Below are 6,408 nucleotides of genomic sequence, written 5' to 3' on the forward strand. Positions count from 1 at the left end.
GTCGCCATGCAAAATATGCATATAATGGTATACTTGTGCACTTAATAACCCCGTTACTACCCAGCGTTGCCATGAAGCCAAAATGTTATCACCATGCTTGTATACATTGTGCGCGCACATATACATACATACATACTTACATACACACGCACACATATATATATAATATATATATATATATATATATATATATATATATATATATATATATATATATATATATATATATATATATATATATATATATATTATCTCAGCTAAACACCTCTTTCCCCTTAGAGTTTGAATCACATAACATCACATGAATGAATAAATAAATACATGAATAAATAAATAAGTGAAAGTTATTCATCTCCCATGGGTGTGCTCGGGTAACAGTCAATTGCTGTTTGTGTGGAAGACGGACTCTCCTAAATCAAAGAGTGGGATGCCGTGCTATGCATAGGTATCTAAACAATTAAAAGAGTATTTTAAATGAATAAGTGTTTCTTTGATAAATTCAATATAGTAAGACCAGGAAAAGATGGCATTTAAATACCTAGAACTAACTCTAGTTTTAAAACCTTTTGAAAAAGAATGACTCCTGATAGTTTTTATATCAGCGAAAAAAATATAGACTGAATTTTACCTGTACACTTTATAAATAAAAAAAATAAGAATATTTACATGTACAATAAATTAACTAGGTCTAGTTTTAAAACCTTTTGTAAATGAATGACTGCAAACCGGTTTCATGTCTGTAAATCATATAGAGTGAATTTTACTTGTGCAATTTTTTAATAGAAAATTAAGAATATGTCCATATTCAGTAAATCAACTAAGTCCAGTTTCAAACCCTTTCGAAAAAGAATGATTGGTGACAGTTTTCATGCCAGTAAAGCATAAAGAACGCATTTAACTTGCGCGATTCACAAGTAAATAATTAAGATTTTTTCCATGTACAATAAATCATCAGTCAGGATCAAAAGAAATGTTGATACATAATGAAATAAAAAAAAAAAAAACGGTAAGAACAGCGTGAGAATCACGAAACATCCGGACAAGAAGAGGTAACATCCAAAAGCCTGACTCCCCTGCAACAGCACAACCCGGATCACAAACTTTCGATCTGCCAGCGAGATATGAGTCAGTCACAGTCGTCGTCGAATGGCAGCAGCGGCGGCGGCGGCGGCGGCGGTGCTGACGTCATACGGGACAGTGACAACGAGCTCACTCATAAACGAAAGGATATGGGGACTACGTACGGCTCGGCTCGGTTGGCTGGGCTGGGGTATCGCGTTTACGTCACCTACGATCCTAGTGGTCACTTCAAAACAACTACCCCAGCAACCAGTCTTTTTTATATCACACACAGTCACACACGTACATACACACAACACGACACATACACACACACACACACACACACATATATATATATATATATATATATATATATATATATATATATATATATGTGTGTGTGTGTGTGTAGTACAGACATTATATATCACACACACACACACATATATATATATATATATATATATATATATATATATATATATATATATATATATATATATATATATATGTGTGTGTGTGTGTGTGTGTGTGTGTGTGTGTGTGTGTGTGTGTGTATATATATACATCTATATATATAACTATATATATATATATATATATATATATATAGAGAGAGAGAGAGAGAGAGAGAGAGAGAGAGAGAGAGAGAGAGAGAATATTATTCATGCGAGTTATACATGAACACATTTTTGATCAGGAGTTACAAATCATATCCCAAACACTATTCAGCCATTCCTCAAACTGTACTTAGGAATGTTAATTAGGGCTTGACGATATCGATTTGAGTGCAAGTTCTTATCGTCAGTTTTTTTCTTCTTCTACTTTTCCCATCTCGACACACTAAACTATTTTACATTTCTTCTTATTTCATTCTTATGAATATGAAAATTTTCTTCCATCTTTCAAACGCACAACATAACGTATTTTTTCTCCTTGATCATTATTTAGCTTATCGTATGAAATCAATAAAAAAAATTTATAAAGCTTCATTAAATATTCAAAGTGATAAAACATTTTTATGATGGATGTGAGATTGTGTTACAATTTTTAGGCGCAAGTAAGAAAGTGACTAGTTTGGTGTAAAATGGGGCAGAGAAAAGGGTGTATTGTCTTCTAAATTGTTTAATATCTTTAAGGAAGGGTTGATTCAAGTAAGAGAAAGGACAGCAGATGTAGGTGCAAATTTGTGATAAGAAAATAGGTCGTAATGGGGTGTAGAATGGCCGGTTTTCACAGATGATAAGGTACTTACCGTTTTTTAAAATCTACTCTTCTCGAAATAGGCAAAGTGGCTATTTCTGATCGTAAACAGTTAATACATTGATCTAGATTCACTGGAAGCTCTGTATTCCTATTTGACTCTCAGGAACCTTGAGGAGATCCTAGGGAATCCTGCGTCTTCACTCTTGACATTTCAGAGGTTCTTGGCTAAGCACGGCACTGTGCCCTGCTGTCCGCGCATCTCACGCTATTATTTGGATTCGTATTTTTTGAAGCTTACCAGAGCTTTTGTTTTTGTTGCAAACGATGGCGTTATCTCTCTTCCTTCCCCTTACTCAAGTGGTAATTTCTTATGGCTGGTTACTTTCCCTTACGTAATCTCGGTTCCCGGACGTCGTCTCCACTGAACCACTATCCTTGGATTTTTCTGCAGTAATGTTTTCGCTCACAGTTCTTTGCCGAAAAGAGGTAATTCCCAGTCGCCCTATGGTCTCCGGCCGGCTAATGAAGAATTAGAGGAATTTATTTCTGGTGACAGAAATTCATTTCTCGCTATAATGTGGTCCGGGTTCCACAATAAGCTGTAGGTCCCTTTGCTAGGTAACCAATTGTTTCTTAGCCACGTAAAATAAGTCTGATCCTTCGGGCCAGCCCTAGGAGAGCTGTTAATCAGCTCAGTGGTCTGGTAAAACTAAGGTATACTTAACTTTTAGCTCTTCTTCTGTAGTTCTTCCTTTAGTACAGAAAAGCATCCCTAGTTGCACCTTCCGTATCTGTCAGTTTCTCTTGGTTAGATATTGACAGTAACATAAGAAAAACCTGACTGTAATCTTCTAAAAGGTTTGTACAGTAGTCCTGTTTGTTGTTATGCCACAAGTATATCCATCTCGAACAATCCCTTCCGCTGTGTGGAAAACTTAACCCGTGTTGCTTGAATTAAAGTTATCGTGTCTGTGATCAATTAGTTGCTTGTTAAACTACAGAAATAATGCGACCTTCACAAAAAAAAACATAATTGACTTGTTTTCGTTGTTAAACGTGTACACACTTGTTAATGAAAAATTTTTCAAATGATATTTCAAATTAAATTACACAAATGCGACACTTGCGGCGCAAGAGGTATACTGTAAGTAGGTTGCTTAAATCCATTGTAGTTACTTCAGTGTCGTATACTGTCCATGCGCTCCATGGCGTATATCCCGTGATATTGCTTAAGTTTATGCCGTTCAGGCCATATGTATGGAACAAACAGGTTTGTATAAGACCAATAACTAGTAAGCAGCCATTCGCTCACTATACATATACAGCTGTGTGCGTGAATATCAGTGCGCTCTTGAAAAAAAAAACAGAGTATGGGAGCAATACATTAACAACACGTGTTTACTGTGGCATCATGCCAGACCCCTCACCGACTGAGACTGGGTCTCTGATGTGGAATCAGAGGGCTGTGTAATGTAATTTGATCAGCATTCTACAGAGCACGATGCTATCGTGAGGAAGGGAGAAGAAGCGTTACAAGAGTAGAAAAGGAACAGCGTGTGGTTGTATCAATTATGCTGGTTTTAGGAAGAAGAAGAAGAAGAGAGAGAGAGAGAGAGAGAGAGAGAGAGAGAGAGAGAGAGAGAGAGAGAGAGAGAGAATATTTTCACACACGATTGCAGATTAAAAATAAAAGAGTAATATCTACCTCTCTAGCAGAAAAACATAATAGCCTACATTCCCCCAATTACAGAATGTCAAAGCTAAAGATTCTTCCTCTTGAAACGCATCTCACAGAAGGAATAAGGTACCGCAATAAAACAAAGCATAAACAAACAATGAGAGAGAGAGAGAGAGAGAGAGAGAGAGAAAGAGAGAGAGAGGTATGAGAACAAGAAAACCTTGTATAGTATATGCATTCTTAAATCATTCATACAGGGCATTTGTAAAACTTTCTCATTATAGTGACGATTCGACCTAGTTTTCAGAAAAAGGTAAAAATCATTTTCATGCTTTCAGTATGACGTAAATTTTTGTATAATTTTTGTCAAGAATTTTCCAGTTTTAAAGAATAATGAAAATTTATACATTTTCATCTGTGCTTGAGAAGAGCAAAAAAAAAAAATATTCATTTAGAAGTTTCATAATACAACTTATATACTGTTTAACCCGCTTAAAAATTATTACTTGCCGTAGTCCACTTACTTTGAAGTAAGTGCAAATTGAACTTTATGATCACAGCATAAACGCATTTTATGGCATTGAGTACTTCTTCTCTCTCTCTCTCTCTCTCTCTCTCTCTCTCTCTCTCTTTCATTTTTTGTCTGCAAGGAAAAACAAAAAGTAACTCAGCAAGTTGCTTTTAAAAACACACAGAGAGAGAGAGAGAGAGAGAGAGAGAGAGAGAGAGAGAGAGAGAGAGAGAGAGAGAGAGAGTCTCATGTCGTGGTTCTTCACTTCACGCTGGCAACGTTAAGTACGTCTCTATTGTCGTATTAATCTTTCCAGACTCCTCCTCCTTACCAGGAAAGAAGCATGCAAGCACGGCATGTCAATTTGCCTTCATAAAAAATTCCTTAGTGTTCATCCGGTTAAACCAAAATAACAGATGTCGCGGTGAAATTAACCTGAGGTTAGAGATCACAACGGATAATTGATATTAATTATTATCATTCATAAAAATCTCATAACAGCATGAGTCACTAAAATGGTAAATAAATCCACAGTGGCGTAAATGTAAATATATGTTAGAAATATATATACAAACGAGAGCTCGCTTCTCCTTTTCAATCTGACACTCAGATTGAGAAGGAGAACTGACCAGGTTCTAGAAAGCTCTCGTTTGTTGATATATTTCTAATATACATTTACATTTACACCACTGTGGATTTCTTCACCATTATTATCATTAATATGATTATCGATGCAATACGATAAGTGATTTTGAGACTGTGCATTCACCTATACAAGGTTTGGTTCTAGCTGTGAAAATACCGGGTGTCTTCACTGAAATATATATAATGAATAATAATTGTAAAAAATAAAATAAACAATAAAGCTGCATATAAAGTATTTAACGACAGTTACCACGTTTTGAAAATAAAATGCTGAAGTAGGGAACCACAACAATCACAGGCGATAAGATAATCAGCAATAGAATACCATAGATAAGTCATCGCCGATATTCAAGCTCCAGATATGATTCATTACCAGTTTTGGGAATTTTGAAACAATCTGTCAACAGTCTAAGATTTTAAAAATAGTTTTGTCTCCAATTCTAAAATGAAATGCACCTGTCTCAAGACTGTCCAACACGAGTTTAATCACCAATTCTAGAATCCTAAACGAGATGTAGTTTCATTGTTAGTTCTAGGAATTCTGAATAAGATCTATCAACAGATTTAGATTTTTAGAATATTTTTGCCGTTAATTCTAAAAAAAATGTATCATAAATAATCTTAAAGGAGGTGTAGGCACCAGTCTTAATATTTTAAATGAGATCTTTCAGAAAACTGTAGATATTGGAATGAATTTCCTAAACGACATTAGAATTCTAAATGGGAATCATGGCCTTGTTTAGAATTCAGAATGAAAACAGTCTCAGATCTTGGAGTCCAAACTGAGAAACATCGCAAACATTAAATACATAAATACGTCGCGTCACGAAAACTCCCTCAGAAATAAAAGTGGCTCCGTTTGGAGGATCAAGTAAACAAGGAGCGTAAGAAGCTCCAGAATGTCTGCGAGGACGAGAGGAAACGTTGGCATTGGCTTATGAGTAATACGCTCCGGCTAATAGGAAAAAGATTCATACCTCATCTTTGTTTGTTTCTCTGTGTACGTTGCTGAAGATGCTTTAAGGCACTAGCGGTGTTTATAAATAACCTGGCAACATTCATCTCTCTCTCTCTCTCTCTCTCTCTCTCTCTCTCTATATATATATATATATATATATATATATATAGGTTATATATAATTACATTTATAGATATACTATATATATACATATACATATAAATATACATATATTTATAGCTATATATGTATATATACATTATGTATATACATATATAGCTTAATGATGAATGATATTGCCAAGACCAGGAAGAACATTCTTTATTATACGAGCTTTCGAGGTATAAA

The sequence above is a fragment of the Macrobrachium rosenbergii genome, chromosome 7, assembly GCF_040412425.1.
Source record: "Macrobrachium rosenbergii isolate ZJJX-2024 chromosome 7, ASM4041242v1, whole genome shotgun sequence".
NCBI lineage: Eukaryota > Metazoa > Arthropoda > Malacostraca > Decapoda > Palaemonidae > Macrobrachium > Macrobrachium rosenbergii.